This window comes from Triturus cristatus, chromosome 5_1 (assembly GCF_964204655.1).
Source record: "Triturus cristatus chromosome 5_1, aTriCri1.1, whole genome shotgun sequence".
NCBI lineage: Eukaryota > Metazoa > Chordata > Amphibia > Caudata > Salamandridae > Triturus > Triturus cristatus.
The window spans coordinates 51,358,145-51,373,439 of NC_140587.1; the positions used below are offsets into that span (position 1 = coordinate 51,358,145).

The 15,295-nt window shown below is 44.6% G+C and overlaps 1 long non-coding RNA gene across 2 annotated transcripts in view; it reads right to left on the minus strand.

The window, feature by feature from the left end:
- The window catches only part of LOC146830142 (uncharacterized), a 102,815-nt gene that overhangs the window by 64,831 nt on the left and 22,689 nt on the right, over positions 1 to 15,295 (minus strand). The window lies entirely within an intron of this gene.

Below are 15,295 nucleotides of genomic sequence, written 5' to 3' on the forward strand. Positions count from 1 at the left end.
GCTCTCTGCCTCTGACAGCTTCAGCTTGAGCTTGCATCTGTGACCATGAACTTTGTCTCATTCTCTGCGCGGCTCACGAAGCCTGACATCAGCCTATTCTCTGCCAAGAGCTGTATTTCACCTTCGAATTATCTGCTTCCCCCTCAGCCGATGCATTCCTGCCTAGTAGCTTAAGTAAACATTCCTCCAGTTACCAAGCAAAAGGCCCGGTTTCTCTGCCCTCATGCAAGTAATTCATAGCCCTGTCATCATGGAATATTCCCATCCCCTCGCATTCAGTGTAGACACTTAGACGCTTGTACACGCACACACAGTCAGTATAGAATAGATTCTGTCCGAGAGCCCTTCCCTTGTGGATAACATAGTTCTTTAAACATAGGATATTAGATATGATTTGGGATTAGGTTGACATAACCCCAGACTTTTGTCTCCACATGTAGAGCTAAATGTCAAGTCCCCTTCACCCCCTAGTTGCACGTCAATTACACGTCATGCTGCTGAGCGCGCATCTCTGCCAAGTATTTCTGCTGACATTGCGAAATCATCTCCAGGTATCCACCCACACATGACAATTTACCCCTTATCATCAAGTGGACGCCCACATGGACGCCCACCTTCACGCCTACTTACACGCCCACATGCTCTTATCTCATTCTCTCTTGCTCTTTTGCTTACGTACAATTGAGAAATGTATATATACTGTACTCTGTGAATAATGTTTTGAGAATATCGAGAATACTTTTCAGCCCCGTCCAGATCCTTTTTGGTGATGGAGATATTCTCCCTTTGACTCGAGTTATTGGAATAAAGCCCTTTATGAATCTGATACCACAGACTCAGCCTCTTGCTTTATGCATGATCTTATTGTTAATATTTAAAAGTCTGAGAGCGTGATATTTTATTTACCACAGGGGGGACAGTGTATTGATCCATTTGGTTTGAGCCGATGTGGGCGGAGGAGGCTTACCGCGGCCCACCGCCAGTTTGTTTCCATTAAGAGGTGGCAGAAAACAAGACCGTTGGGTTTAGACCCGCTTGCCACACAGCAGCACGAGCAGCCTGCCCGAGGTACCCCTCCCCCCCAAATCCAGAGATGATCTCAGCACCGCGGCTAGGTCTTCAGATAGGAGACAACACCGACTCTGGTGTGAGTGAAATCAGCCCCACCAACCCGCTTGCCCAAAGGCAGCACATGCAGTCAGTAGGGTCTGGTGCAAAGACCAGAGGATGAGGATGTCACAAGTCAGGGCACACCACCGGCAGCTCGCTTCCAGCCCTCTGTGGCAACCATGGGTCTTCAATGATGTCTGGGCCCTGCTGCCAAGGCACCTCCCCAGGAGACACAGCGTCTCAGGACAATTGAGTGCATCAAGTTGTCATCCACCAGGGCAGTGCCGTGCGCAGGGGGGGTAAGTGCCAGGCCCCTGCAGAATATAGCCCGCTATCAGGTAAAGAGAGCAGCAGGAGTCAAGGGATGACCTCCCCCTGGAGGCTATGAGCTCCATCAGAGCGCTATGCATTATGGGGCAGATTTACAAGAAAGTGACGCAGCTGTAGAGATGCGTCAACTTCCCTGCGCCAACATGCAAAACCCTTGCGCCACCATGGATGCGCTGTATTTACAATACGGCGTGCTATGGCGCAAGGATTGACTGATGCGTCAGAAATTCTGACGCATCTGTTGACGGAAAAGTCACGCATTGCTGGAGTTGTGTCGCAAGCACGACCCAACTCCAGCAATGCTCAGGGGCGCCTTATGCCTAACGTGCTGTGTCACTCCTTACACCTGCTTCAAGCAGGAGCAGACTTTTGACGCAGCATGGACGTAAAAGTGACTCAGTGAAATCTTGTAGATTTCACTGCGTCAATTTTACGGGGCTTCCTGCGACGGAACGCCCACCATGCATACATTAAACCTGCCGCAAGTTTAATGTGGCGCAGGGCTTCACAACGTGACGCATCTTCCTAGATGCATCACGTTGTAAATGGGCCACAACTTTTACTCTGCCGCTGCGTCACAAAAGTGATGCAACAACGGTGCAAAAGTGACACAAGGGGCTTGTAAATCTGCCTCTTAGTGTCTAACGCTGCATCCTCAGTAAGGCTACTCATCAGCTAGGCCCAAAATCTTACCAGTTCCGCCCAGCTCACAGCCAGCTCCACCTCCCCAGACAGTAGGAACTCAGTTTGGCAAGTATTTCTGGTGGATCCCGGGCCTCCTGGTTACAGTGATGAGGGCCCCAGGAGGACCAACCTCAGGCCCGCGGTCCAGCACTCCGCAGGCGGGGCAGCCACATGTGGAAGATAGTGCCCCCCTGACGCCTCTCCCCCCGCCGAGAGGGGTTCCTGTCTTCTACTTGTCACCTTCGCAGTCCACCTCAGAAGCAGTCCCACTGTTCCGTAATCACCACCACAGTCCCTGTGTCGGGCCGGAGGCCTGGGGCTGCATGCCTCCACCTCAGTCCAGCAATGTCCAGTGGGTGTGCCATTCTGGCCCGGGCCTCATGGATTGGAGGGCCCCTGTTTCCCCGCGGCAGCCGCCATCTTGGTCCCAGGCCGCCACCCAGGCGAACGGCCACCACAGCTGCATCAATGTCCCCAAGGCACCGGGAGGTGCAGTGGAGACACCGCCTATGCCCAGAGTCCAGCCAGTTTTACTGTATCCAGTGCAATCAGGGAGGATGAGGGAAGATGTCAGTCGAGCGACAGGAGCTTTAGCAAAGTTTGACTGCCATCTTGGCCTCCCAGGCCATGCCCCATACCTTATAAAATTTAACATTATATTTTGTGGTTCATAAAACCTGTAGTTTGTCACTGGTCTGGCCTGTGTATTGTGAAAGGTTATTAATAAGGCAGTGAAGATAAAAGGTAGGGTGAAGGTAAAAAGGGATGATTTAATTGTGGTCTGACTATCCACCTTGCATTCATTGACTTACACACCAACAGATCTCCATGCAAGGTATACCTGAAGGTCTTGGGTTTGCATGCCTAGGGGCACATTTGCTATTATTTCACACAAAGTGGTGCAGCAGGGGAACTTGCTGTATTGCGTTGCGTGAAAGGGAGAGAATAGAATGCTCCATATTTACAAATATCCAGAGCATTTTGCCTCACTGATCAAAACTCTGAATTAAAGTGTATAGATGTTTTTTTGGTTACATGGAATCTCACAGATTACCTTAGTACAGAGGTCTTCAAACTGTGAGGGTGGGCCTTCCTGGGTTTTTTTTCTTGATCCTAGGGGGCAGGGGGGTGCCAAGCTCTGGCCAAGAAGAGCATCATGCTGATAACAGTGCTTTGTTTTAAGCTTAAAACATGAGTGACAGGAAGCCGCTCTCTAATGGGCCATCACTAACATCTTTTGCCATTTATATCCTGGCTGGGAGAAGATGTGAAATGGAAGGGACCCCAAATATTCCTCAACCCCCCCCCCCCCCCCCCCCCAACTCCCCATTTCGGATAATCGCACTGTGGACACATGTTTACTCTTTACTAAGATCTGGCTGACCAGAATACTATACTTGGCAATTCTGCATTTGATTGCATTTTTAAAAGGAATAACAGGAGTTAAGTGCAATGCTTAAATATGTTTAGACATATTCAAACATTGCCAATTTAACTGAATAATTGTGAAAAATGGTGGGGGGCCCGATTATTTTTGTGCACGGGAGGGGGGTGATGACATTAGAAAGTTTGAAGACCACTGCCTTAGTAGGTAAGGATTTTGGTGTTGGTCAGCCCCTCTGGCAAACCTGAGTATAGAACATATATGGCTGATGCCTGATGGTTGCTTTGATACAAGTTATGCTTAGTACAGTGGGCCTGAATCAGTTATGGTGACTGTACTAATGAAGCAGACGCAGGAAAGATGAAGTTGGTAATTTATTAGCTACATGGAGGACAGAGCACTTGGTCCAGCTCTGCCAACAGCTCCAGCAAGAATATGCCTCAATATCATTCCTAGGCAACCATACATACTAGAGCACATTAGCATCAGAGTACAGCAGAAGAGTTACATTACAACATATCTTCTCTTCTTCTTCTTAAAAAAAAAACCTAACCCCAACAAAACAACAACAAAAATAAAAGAACAAAATCATGACCTGTACCTTGCAGGCCTAACAATATTCCTAGAACTTCTCCTGGGACATACTTGGTGTAAAGAGGGACTTCCACTGGAAGGAGGGACAGTGGCACCTCCACGAACCTTGACCACCCTGTTAAGATTCCACCAATTTCCCCCATCAACCATAACAGCATTACCAAGAATCTTAAGAATTTTGACAGGACGACTAAATCTGCTGTACCTTTTTTTGTATGAACACCACTTTTGATTTTAACAGTGTTCCCCAATACCAGTAAAGTTTTCCTTACACTCTTATGAGAATCAAACCATAGCTTTTGCTTGGATTGAGATGTACACATATTTTCACTAGCTAAGGACACTAGGTGACCAACATCAGATTCAGACCTGACCCAATTCCTCATCCAAGCAGGTCTAAACTGGTGTTAGGTTTACGTCCTCTCAACAACTCAAAAGGAGATATTTTAGTGACAGAGTGGGGTGTAGTTCTGTAGAACCAAATCATAGCATTGAGTGCTTTGACAACATCCTGACCTCCAGCTCTGGTCCACTTAATACACTCCCCCACCATTCTGTTCATTCTCTCAACCAAGCCGTTACTTTGTGGGTGATATAGCGAACTCTTATGATGTTTTACCCTAGAATCCTTTAAAAAGGTCTCAAACTCAGAACTGACAAATTGGTTTCCATTCTCTGAAATTAACACCTCAGGAAAACCCTCTCTCATCCAGACTTCTTTAAGAAAATCAACAACAACCTTACTGTTGGCATCTCTTCCCAACTTTATCTCTGGACATTTAGACGTATAATCCATTAAAACAAGAATGAACCGAGACCCACCTGGGAGAACCTCATAAGGCCCCATGACGTCAATCCCCAATTTAGAATATGGGCTCTTGGGACACTCAATAGGCATCAATGGTGGAACAGACACTTTTAGGCTTTTATCAGAAGCACCGCAAACACAACAATTAGAAACCAAAGAGTCAATTTCAGCGTCCATCCCCGGCCACCAATAAGTGTCCCTGATACGTCGTTTAGTAAAAGACAAGCCCAAATGACCATCATGAGCCCTCTCAATGATAGTTTTTCTAAAAATGCTTGGTGGAATAAACTAGTCACCCCTGAGCAACACTCCATCCTCAATAGAAAGCTCATCTTCAACTTTCCAAAAAGGTTGGAGAGGAAGAGCAAGAGCTTTTTCTCTAGGCCAGCCCTTTCTGACAAAACCAGACACTTCACACAACACGCAATCAGATTCCAATGCTTGTACCCAATCCTTTTCAGAGGCCAAACTCAAATCAGGTAAATCAAGAACAGCAACCAAACAATCGTCACAATCTTCACTGGAGAACTCCTCTTGGTTCATATCGTCACATTCACTAGACTTGACAGGAAAACAGGACAAAAAAATCTGCCCTACCATTCTTTCCACCAGCAATATGCTGCACCGAGAACTGGTATTGAAGTAGTTTTGTCACCATACGCATAATTCTCGGAGAACAGCATTTGCTTACACTTCCGCTCAGGATATTAACTAAAGGCTTATGATCTGTATAAAGCATGAAACGTTTTCCCCAGATATACGGCCTAAACATTTCGATTGCCCATGCACTAGCTAACAACTCCTTTTCGATTACAGAGTATTGAAGCTCTGGAGTTCTCAATACCCTAGATGCAAAGCATATAGTGTTCTCCTTGTAACTATCAACTTGGGTCAAGGTAGCACCAACACCAACTTGACTTGCATCTACAGTGACACAACAAGATAAGCTTGGGTCAAAGGGTTTGAGAACAGGACCATGGCTTAAAGCAGACTTCACAACCTTAAGAGTGATAGCACAATCTTCGCACCAATCAAACTTGATTCCTTTTTTAAGTAGATTGCTAATAGGACGCACAATAGATGCAAAGTCTGGTATAAACTGAGAATAGTATTCACACAACCCCAACAATGACTTGACTCCTGCCTTATCTATGGGATCAGGCGCATCCACAATGGCTTGGAAAAGACCAGGTCTTGGACTAACCCCTTCATGGGATATGACATGACCCAGGTATTCAACTATAGAGCATAAACATTTTCATTTTTCCTCCTTCAGAATCACACCACGTTTCTTGAACAAAGTCAACACTTTTTCTAGTGCAAGATTATGAGAAGCAATGTCCTTACCAAAAATAAGAACGTCATCCAGAAACACAAGGACACCATCAACATCTCTGAGAATTGTACTCATTATCCTCTGAAAAACAGCTGCCGCAGAGGCGAGCCCAAAAGGCATTCGACAGTAACGAAAAGTACCTAGAGGTGAAACAAATGCCGTAAGATGGCGTGACTCGGGATCAAGTTCCACCTGGGGGTACGCACTGGCTAAATCTAGTTTTGAAAAATAACGTGCACCTTTTGTGGAAGAAAACAAGTCATTTATTTTTGGTAGAGGATGGGAATCAACCCATATCTCCTTATTCAAAGACCTCAAGTCAACACAGACGCGAAGATCCCCTCCCCTTTTTCTCGCCACGACCAATGGAGAAAGCCATAACGAAGAATCAGTGGGTTCAATAATCCCTTTGGCACATAGCCCCTTCAACTCTTTTTCCAAGTCATCCCTTACACTGAACGGAACTCCTCTAAGTTTGTGCTTAATAGGAAGAGCACCCTCTTTTACTATGATTCTGTGTTGGAACCCTTTTATCTTTCTTAATTCTTTGCTAAATACTTCAGGATATTTGTTTTTCCACTCTAAGCCAATATCTTCACAATCAACAACTAACACCTGTTTCTTTTCACCAGGTTTCAGTATCATTCCGAACAAGCCTTGGTAAAACCAACCAAGTTTGTTTAGTCCTTTCACTGCAACGTAAATTTTCCCTTCAATTCTCCTTCCTTTGAATTGCAACTCATCTTCAAAATAACCCAATAAATCTATTTTCCGCCCCTCTTGTGAAACAGGAGAATGGTCAGGGGGAAATAATGATTGGGAACCTTTCGAAGTTTCCTCAAACAAGTTTTGAGTGATCATGGCGATCTTAGCCCCAGAGTCAACTAGAAGTTTTACTGTGTGACTACCTATGTTAATATCAACAATGGGATCAACACACGAGGAAGGATCACCTTTGACAATGTCTCGAGAAGAATTAGACTCCACTGAAGCCAACTCGTTCTCACTTCTGATAACAGAAATGACTTCTAGGTCAGAGTCCCCATCAGATTCCACACTACAAATAGCAGGTTTACTAATATACTTTTTTTTAAACATACTTTTGCGAAGTGTCCCATCTTTTTACAGTAGTTACACATGACATTAGTGGCAGGACAGCGTGAACCTTTGACATGTGGAGGATTTCCGCACCTGATACAAATATTTTTGGGAATAGCTTTAAAACTAATATTACTCTCGGAGTTAGTTTTTGACACTCGATGGACAGGTTGAGTAGTCTTGCTATGATTCTTTGCGGAATTGTTCAAACTGAGAGCATTAATGGTGTCCTGTGGTTTGTCATCAAGTTCCTTGAGCGAGACTAAAGAAATTTCTATGCTCTTCGCAATTTTTATAATTTCATCTAGTGATGGATCACCGAGAGTCAAAAGTTTTTGACGAATGCTCTTGTCCTTGCATTGACACACAAACTGATCTCTAATTAACTGATCCGTGAAGTTTTCAAACTTGCATTCTGCTGCTAGTCTACGTAGAACAGAAATGTAGGCATCAACATCTTCCGTCTCTGATTGTTTCCTTTTAAAAAATGTGTGCCTCAACACCATAAGGCTTGGTTGCTTGTCAAACCTAGCGGCATATTAACAAGCCAGGCGATAAAATTATCGCCGCTTTAGCGGCAGAAAACTGCTGCTAAAACGGCGATAATGGGCTTGATAATATGCTCTAAGGAATTCCAATTGAAGCCCATGTTAGATGTCCTTCACATCTAACATGGGTTTCAATTGGAATTCCATAGAGCATATTATCAAGCCCATTATCGCCGTTTTAGCTGCAGTTTTCTGCCACTAAAGCGGCTATAATTTTATCGCCTGGCTTGTTAATATGCCCCTTAGTTCTTAATTTGATAACAGTTTCTTGATATTCATCAATTCCGTTTAACTCTTCTTGCGTAAGAGGTGGTAAATGTTTGTGAATTGATCTTCCTTCAAATCCTAAGGAATGGAGAAGGAGGCATTTTTTCCTTTCAGCACTGAAACGTAAAGCACCTATAGCTCCTAAGTACGTTTGAAAAGCATCATACCAGATCTCCCACCTGACTGGAGGATCACCTGGTGATTCTAAAAATGAGGGTGGAGGATTAACAGATTGCATGGTGCACAACTCTGATAATGTTGGAAAGTTTGACAACGAAATGATGTCTGATAATAAAGAAATCTAGTGTAAACTGGAAAGTATTATTATTATTATTCTTTGAAAGAAAAAAAAAATAACTTGCACAAAGGATTGTTATACCAGTTTTACAGTAAAGCATAAAAATCATCCATCAATTTAGAATTTAGAAATGCATTGACAGAAATAATTTAACCATTACAATATGAATAACAATGTAGGTTCAATGAATAAAGTGAAATGCGTGGAGAATTAATATATATATCACTGTGGTGTGCGTGTCACCGATGATGAGCAATACACATAAAAGAAACTGTAGATTTTGCTGAGAATGGTGTGCGTGTCACCGACACTGATGACAAACACGTAGCCACTGAATAAATTAATCTCCCAATGTTGTGTGTGTCACGATGTAATAGAAAGTCAAACAACTTTGCTATTTTTGTTTTTGTTGATTGGCAAATATCATAATATTTAGGTGTGCGTATCACCGAGATGTACGCTTATTTGCCATGTATGCGATCGGTGATGTTAATCCAGTGTGCGTGTCACCGAGAGAGAGTCACGCGTTGCTAGGTAACTTGTGTTCTCCAATGATGTCGGCACAGCGTAAGCGCGTAGTGCGTGAATACGTGAAGAGGAAACCGATGGTAATCCGGTGTGCGTGTCACCGAGAGAGAGTCACGCGTTGCTGGGTAACTTTTGTTCTCCAATGATGTCAGCACAGCGTGAGTGCGTACAACTACAACGTGAAGACGTGAAGAGACTTGAAGCTTTGGAGCGTGAACAAGAATGTGGAGCTTGAGGACGTATCTCGCGATTTGAGGTGAGCGCGCCGAATATTCAAACGTAAATACAAGCGATAGCTGGTAGAGAGTTACTGGCAGTTGGGCAGATGCATTTCAAACACATTGGGTTTACTTCTATTCTTCATAAAAACAAACGCTTGCGGGAAAAGTAAAAATGTGTGGAAACATCGACGGTGTTGGTTAGGATGAATTGCCCTTATACACAAAGCGTTTCTGGGTTCTTCCATGTAGCTATAAAATCGTCGCCATAATTTTGTAGTAATGAAGCAGATGCAGGAAAGATGAAGTTGGTAATTTATTAGCTACATGGAGGACAGAGCACTTGGTCCAGCTCTGCCAACAGCTCCAGCAAGAATATGCCTCAATATCATTCCTAGGCAACCATACATTCTAGAGCACATTGACATCAGAGTACAGCAGAAGAGTTACATTACAACAGTGACAATCCAATGATAACAGCAATAGGTTTAAGCGGTGTGCAGGGAAATGTCTTGCCAGTTTCTTAGATCTGGCCTGTGTATTATGAAACGTTATTGCAAAGGCAGTAGGCCTGGCTTATTGGCTGTGAAAAGCAGATGGTAAACCCAAAAGACCTCTAACAGTAGATGGTTTTATTAACCACCATTTTATGAAGCATTCAGCCTTTTAATGAGATAAAATAGAGAGAGCAAATGATGATTCATTTATCCGTGAACAGTAACTGATGCTCATAGAGGCTAGTAAGTAGAATACAACAGCAATGGAGGAGTAAAAAAAAAACAGATCAGTATTTTCCATCACAGTAGAAGTCTGTCTAGTTCAGGGCTGAGCATGTATACTACAACAATATTATATTCTGTCTGACAAACTAAAAGAAAAACAGGTCTACTGGCCACACAATACACACAAGAGCAGATATAAAGAACTGTTCTATTAATAGCGCACAAGGGGATCGCGTGGGTTCTGTGTAGTATTCAAGGTAGTGTATGTGGTTGTGGAGGGGATGCTTACAGTGTAGCAGAGTTTTTACTTCACTAGTGGGGGTAAATAGTGGAACAGACATATCCGTGTCCTGTAAATGAACTGTAGTATATTTTTCATTGCTAGTCAATTATGAACAACTCGTCAACATATGTTAAAAAATTAACCCCCACCTCAGTACATCTACAACAATCAGCGTGGGTCTAAGGAAACATATTATTTATTCTTTGAGGGGTGATATATACCATATGCAGGTAGTAATATTGAATCAACTGAAACCTAGAGTTCTGAGAAACCTTAGGAGCAGGTTGTAGGATTTTCAACTCATCACCCTCGCTTAGGCGAGAAGCTAGGTCTTCTACCCATTTTTGTAGTGTTAGTGTGCAAAGGTTTACTTGCTTACCACTCATTTCATCTGAAGTGGGTCCCATCCCATGTGGCCACATCCTCTAAACCAAGATGAAATGTTGTTGTCCACAGCGCATCTTTGTTTTACCATTCCAAGATGTCCAATATGTTAGTTCTAAATCCGCCGGCCATGCTGAAAACTTTAAAACAACGATAGGCTATTTATAATACCTCTGCAAGACTACTCCCGCCGCTATCGTTAGTTTTGCTATTGTAAGCAGCAGGTTTTCTTTTTGCTACTTGTTTTCTTTTAATTTAATGTGGCTATGTTTATGAATTTGTGTGTGTTTTATTGCGATTGTGTCAGAGGGTGAATGCAGAAATGAGTCAGCGTGTGAGATTAATGGATGCATGAGTGCAAAGATGAGAGACACAGTATAAGTATGAGGAGCTAATGAATGCCTAAATCCATCGGTGGCACAAGACGCACTTCCATTCATAAGCCAGACCTACTGCATTGCCAATGCTTGTTTGATGTTTGGGGCACTTCACACTTAAGTCTTCATAACTTTGTTTATATGAAAGGTGTCCAGGCCAAAGTTGTGTCTTTTTTCCCCACACTTTGGAGATTCTAAAAACTACCCATGGTTTATGGATTCCACTAAATGGACTCTAGAAAATAACCAAAATGAAGCAATTTCTTTTTTCTGAAAAGTGGCAAAAGTGCTGTAAACAAAGAATCATTTTTGTTCTTAAAATGACATCAGAGAAAGGTTTGCTGTGCTAAGATCCCCGCGTAACAGAGGTGTGGCGCATTCGCCAGGGCGGCTGACACCAGAGCGCAAGACTTGCGGTTCAATCCCTGGCACCGACAGGAGCCCAGCTCAGCACCATGCGACTCTGGGTAATAGTTCACTTAGGGGCATATTTACAGAAGAATGGAGAAGCGTGGCGTTAAGTAAACATTGCTAATGCCAAGCTTCTCCATTCTGAAAATGCATGGATGTGCCGTATTTACAAGAAGGCTGCGCACCCCTGCGTTTCCGCTGGCGCAGAGTCCAGCTGCCTAGCGCCAATGCAGGCACCCTTGCACCATAGTGCTAGGTTGTCTGCGTTGGGGGGAAGATTGTTTATGTGCAGGAAGGTCCCCCTTTCTGCACATAAACAATCTTTCAATGCCGTTTTGTAACTTCTATGTGTGCTGCTTAATGCAGCACACATACAAGTTGCAAAATGGCATTTATTAAAATGATTGTTTATGTGCAGGCAGGTGGGCCTTCCTGCACATAAACAAGCATAGGCAATTTGATGTTTCTATGTGTGCTGCCTTAGGCAGCACACATGGAAACAGCAAAAACTAGGCGAAAGAAAGCATTTCTCCTAGTTTTGGCGCTGCCTCCTATTTACGCTGCCCTTGTAAATAGGGGTCAGTGTCAAAATGAATGGGTGTTGCGGTGGAACGCCCACCACAACACCCATTGCCCTCCCCTTCACGCTAAATACATCGTGAAAGGGGGCCTTATTCACAAGGCAGCATTAAGCCACATTAAGTGGTTTAACGCTGCCTTGTAAATAAGGCTAGACCCCTATCGCCATCACAACGTCACTGAAAGTGACGCTGTGGTAGCGATAGGAGCTTGTAAATATGCCCCTTAATCTCCCCGGTGCCTTGAGACCCTTAGGGGTGAGCAGTTCGTGCTTTACAAATACCGGATTTAGATTTGGATTAAGATTCTTTGCAGCTTTTAAGAACAGGCAACGTTATTAAAAATCATAAAGTTTGACCACAAGATTTGCGTCTTTCAAAGTGATAGTCGATGTTTTATTTTAGGCAGAACGCTCACGGTTTTCTCCATGAAACTAACGGTTGAAAAAAAAAATGAAAAAAATCGAAATAGGAGAGCCATTTTACTCTAAAAAATGTTATCCTGAAAGCTGATTTAACCCCTTCAGTGCCCGCCCCTTTCCCCGCCCTGTGCCGCGCCTTTCATTAGCGGGCGGGGTCTATGACGAGCTGGACTCGTCATGGGCACAGCGCAACCGCGGCCCATGACGAGTCCAGCTCGTCATGGGCACTGAAGGGGTTAAAAAGGAATATACAGTTACATCCATCAGACGGTACTAGTCACAAGGACATATGGTGTTTTTTAGTTGTCCAAACACACATAATACCTAGGAGCGGCAAATGAGCATCAGCTTTTATTGATTTCAACCAAGCATGAATTCATATTGTTAAAATTTTTGGAATGAAAAATGAGTTTGAAGAAAACTTTGGGATAGTGGTAATTAGTAAGGGTGGGAGGAACATGTTGAGTTTTGCTTCGTGGACCTCCGCGGAGTTACATAAAAACTCCGTGAGATTCTGCAGAGTTCCGCCAAAGGGCTGAAAATATACAACTCATGCTGCTCGCACTGCAGTTTAGTGCCCGTAGCATGAACAGCACTGAAAATCAGCATAAACGGCACCATGATTTGCCCAAGAGCGCTCGCCCATTGGAGTTGGTTTTGAAAATCTACTTGAGCATCAGCAAATCTACTCGAACGGCAGCCCTCTGACTGCAACTGCTTGTAACGGCCACGTTCGAAAATCACGCTAGGTGACACCAAATGTCGCACTCACTCAATAGCATGCATTTCCTATAGCCTTGTGTGAGAAAAATTCAACCACACAGCGAATGGTGGAATTTGGCCAGAACTCCACGTTAAAGAGTAATGCAAAATGAGCAACATTCTGCCAATTCCGTGGGTGGAATGAAACATTCCGCCCACCCCTAGTTATTTGTACAAATTTTAATTTGTGGTTACCCATACTTTCATGTGATGTAGGGGACATTTTTGAAAATGTGCTCTTTCTTGCCCACTGGCTTGTATTTGGAAGCCATATATTGAGAGAAATTCTAATAATAATAAATGTTCTACTAGTTTGTGTACCTACACTTCTCCCAATGAAAACAAAAGGTCCCAAAACGCAATGTGGAGTCATCAAGTGATGTGGGTTGCAATATTCAGGCTTGGACTCGGCCACCACACAGAGAAGGCTACCAAACCCAGACATTTTCTAAAAAGTAGACACCCAGATTTCGTAATTATTGTGTCTTGGGAGACACACCTACAAATGTACTTGCTCACTCTATTTAGGCAAAATGGCCGTCTGGTGAGGAGCCCGCAATGGGAGCTCCTCCGCTGGGGATCGTTAATCTTAACAGCTATCCCTGTTAGCCCCAGCGGCCCAGCACCGGAACCATCAGACTCTCGCCGCTAAGACTGGCAGATACTAAAACTCGGAGCCGATACCTGAGTGAGGAAATCCGGGGTTTGTGGTGTGGAGCTGCACAGACCAGGTCACCCATCTTGGAGAACGGGCCAGAGAAACAAAGTGGATATTACGGCTCGCCCTTACCCGATGCGACTCTTTTCTTGTGACCGCTGCGCCACCCACTTTAATCCCCGGCCTGGAGATGGGAAACTTCCTGATTCCGCCTGGACACATGACGATACTGAGTTGGAAGAGGCTGCAGATCTGACCAGGACCCACTTGTCCCTTCTCCCGCTGGAACCAGCTACAACTCACCTGCTGAAATCCTGACCTGAATCTTCCGTGAGCAATTTATGGACCGCGCTGCATAGGCGATGATTTCAGTGAGTCCGTAGGGGGCGCGCCAGGCCGCTGCTGCACTACCTCCAAGTTCCCGACGTGACCTGGCTGATGCTGTTCCGGAGCCCCCTGGATCCTGACGGAGAAGCGACGCGGACAACGACTGGCGAGGTGGGGCTGCTGCTCAGCTCGTGCATGGACGCTGCCTGCTGCTGAATGTCGACCGGGCCAGCCTGGGTGCACCAAAGCACTTTTCTGGCCGTTACTTTCCACTTGATGACGAGAGGACCTCCGCTCCTGCTGCGGGCCTGAGAGGCGTACGGGAGCTCGGCGAGGCCAGAGGTGAGCGCTGTAGTTAGCATGGTGAGGCGCACGCAGCCGGAAGCTGACAGCAGACATACGCTGGGCATATGATATCAGCTGTTTATTATATAACCTACGGTTATGCCTGGAACTCTTACAAAATAGGAGGAGGTTGACTTGGCATGTCTGGGAGGCAGTATTGGCTTCTGAGACGTCCAACAGTGGGAGGGGCAACCAGGGATGATTGGAATAAAGCGATACATGCCGTCCTAGATTAGTCCCAACCACCTTACTCTGCCACTATTGTCCTGACTATTTGTGTAACTTCTCGACTTCATCAAAATGCTCGAGTTCTAAGCTATCCTCTCCTCTAACAATCACAGACTGGCACCCATTTTGTGCTTCCTCTTTCCACTACTAGAATAGAAGAGGTAAGCACGCATGACTAAGTAGTCGTGAAAATAGAAAGAGGAATGATTTATTTTTCAATCTATGGTGGCCATCTTGGATAGGGCAACATTCATCATTATTTCCTACTTGAAGAATGGTCTATGGAAATAGAAAGAGGAATGGTCTACCCTCTAACTGTGGCGGCTATCTTGGATCGGACAACTCACCACATTCCACCATACTGGAATAATCGGGATCTCCATTAATGACACTCGTGCATTGACCACTGGTTTCCCCTAAAATATTCAGATGCTGCTTCTCCCCTCTACCTTCCTGCCTGTTTTTAGCCTCATTAGGTACCTCCTTTTGGTTCTGATCTGACCTCACTCCTTTTGGATTATTTTCGATCGATTTTGGAATATGCGCCCCCCTCTTATTATACTTCTTTGCGCCATTGCTACCCTATTGGCCCCTT